Here is a 3,120-nt window from a genome sequence, read left to right as displayed (position 1 = left end):
AAAAAAAAAAAAAAAAAAAAAAAAAAATATAAAATAAATGAAAAAAAGAAATGAGAAAGTAAAATAAATGAGAAAAAGAAATAAAAATAAAATGAAATAAAATATTAGAATTAAGTTTAAAATAATTAAAATAAAATAAAAGAATCAAATTAGTTAAAAAAAAAAAAAAGAAAAAAATAAATTATGCTTTTTAATTATATGTATCCCTTTCTATAAAATAATGTACTTATTTTTGTTTATATATAAATGTATAGTGTGTCATTTTATTTTTTGAAAATATTTCATAAAAAAAATAAAATAGATTTCTTTTAAAATATTCATAACTCATAAAAGTATTTTATAAATAAAATAAATTAGAAAATGTAACTTTTATATATTAAATTAATAATTTATATTAACTATTGGATTATTAAAAAACTTAAAAACAGTCACCCCTTAAAATGCTTATTTTTACGAAAGTTTAAATTATACTATTATTAAATTTAATATATATATATATTACAAAATAAAATAATAAAAATGATATTAATAAAATATTAAAAATAAAAAATAAATATATACAAATATTTTCTTTATAAATTTGGAAAAATTATTATTTAAATAACATTTTTAAAGATAAGTATAGTATTAATTTTGTTGCTTAATTTTTATGTTTAAATATAATACGGAAAAAATTGTATGTTTATTATATTTATCTTTGACATTGAATTTTTAAAAAAAAAAATTATTTTTTAGAGATTAGTTGTTTTAATATATATATACTTCTGTTTTTTTTTTTATTTAAAATATTTTTACAGAGTTCAAATCTTATTTAATATTGTGTTTATAGTTTTTTTTTTTTTTTTTTTAATGTAACGTAAATTTTTTATTTTTATTCCAATGTATCATGAATAATTTATTTTTCAATTTTTCAATTTGCATTAAGGTTACATTTAAGATACAGGAAATACGATTATATATAAATATTTTGGATAAAAAATGAAAATTTTTTTCCAAAAATTGTCACATTTCAAATTAGGAAAAAAATAAATATCTTTATATATATTCAAAATGAATAATAAAATAAACATATTCGTACATTATATATATATATATTACTATAAATCATTTGTTAACTTGAAATTAATCAATTGCTTAATATTAAGAATAACTGTTTTCTAAGGTATTTTCATTATACTAGTCAAAATTGATTAAAATATTAAATTAAACCTATCACTTAATAAATTATATGTAGTCAAAAAAATTATAACGAATGTATTGGGATTATATAAGAACATTATATATAATAACCACACATAAAAAAAAATATGTATAATTGCTTTATATTTGTTTCTTTAAAGAAAATTATGATATTATATGTTATATAAATTTTTATTATTATTTTATTTTATTTTATTTTTTTTTTTTTTTTTTTGTATAAAATATATATAATAATAATATTTCTCTTTTAAGTCTTTAAATAATTATTATTGTAAGAATTAACTTATGCATATATAATTTATATATTTTATATATGCTTAAAAATATTTTTCTTTCTTAAATTAAATATTTTTAATACATGTATATATAATGTAGGAAATATACATATATATATATATATATATATATATATATATATATGTATATATATATATATATATATATGTATATATATAATATTTTTATTATAATTTGAATTATTGGATAAAAAAGATCTTTATTTTTCATTAGCCCTTTTTTTCAGAAATTTTTATAAAAAAAGTTTTAATTTTTATTTAAAAAAAAAAAAGAGTTTACTTTAAATTAATCCTTATTTAATTTATCTCAAAAATAAAAACTCTAAAATGTGCATGCATTATTTTGCTTTTTTCCTTAAAAATAGAAATAAGGGAAAAGGGAAAAAGGGAAAAGGAATAATTGGGAGTAAAACAATGTTATTTTTATTATTAAAGAAATTTTATTTTTTTTTATAATATTTAAATATTTATAATTGTTTTATTTTTTCTCTTTTTTTAACAGCATTAAAATAAAAGAAAAAAAATAAAGGCTTAAAAATAAATATTCTTAAAGTGTAAGTTTATTAGGTTAGAAAACTCTCATTAAGAATTCTAAGATTGGGTAATTAATAATGCACTTATATTTATTTTCCTCTTTATTTTCCTTTATTCTTTTTTTCTATTAAAATATTGAAGAACTTCTAAATTATTATTTTAAGATATTAAAAAAAAAAAAATGAAAAAAAAAAAAAAAATAAAATAAAACAAGTAATATTTAGTTTTACTTAAAAAAAAAAAATAAGCAGAAAGTTATACTAAACTTTGTGTAATTATTCTTATAAAAATTTCACATAATACATATATGTTTATTAAGAATATTTTGTGTTTCATAAAAATATTAAAAAAAAAAAATGAAATAAAGTAAAAAAAGTTATCTAAAATAATTAAAAAAAAAAAAATTCCATAATTTTATTTTTTAAATAAATGATTTACATATTTACTTTTTACTAATTTTTTTTCTTTATATTTTAATGAAAGACTCATTTTTATGCATTACATAATTAAAGTAAAATAATTTAATTATAAAATTGAAATTATATTTTAAGCTGGAACTTCAAGTATTTTTAAGTTTCCTATTTTTTATGTTCATATATTAAAGTATTTTATTTTTGTTTTTATCTAATTTTTTGTTGCTTCATAATATTCATTCTATGTTATTAACTTAATAAAATAAAAAATTACAACTTAAATATGAAAGGATACACATTATTAAACTTTTTACTTTTACAATGAGTTTATTTAAGTACTTAATAATTTTTATTTTTATAAGGAATATAAAATTAAGAAAATTATTTTTAATAAATTGTAAAATGTTAAAACAAAAGTCATTTTTACATTGCACCATTTTTTAACCATTTGTTTATATTTATATTTATTATATGTTTTTTTTTTTTTTTTTTTTTTTATGTAATTTCTTTACACATTTCTTTTTTCTTTTATTTTCATTTAATTTACATACGTTTTTCCATATTTATATAAAATTTTTATATATGCTCTTTTTTTTATCTTTATGGGCTTTTTGTTTTGTGTTGTAATATTAGAAATTTTAATATAATACATTTTTTTTTTTTTTTTTTTTTTTTTT

This window comes from Plasmodium gallinaceum (genome assembly GCF_900005855.1).
Source record: "Plasmodium gallinaceum strain 8A genome assembly, contig: PGAL8A_v1_141, whole genome shotgun sequence".
Classification (NCBI taxonomy): Eukaryota; Apicomplexa; class Aconoidasida; order Haemosporida; family Plasmodiidae; genus Plasmodium; species Plasmodium gallinaceum.
The sequence above is the reverse complement of the archived record's forward strand: the minus strand, read 5'-3'. Positions refer to the sequence as shown.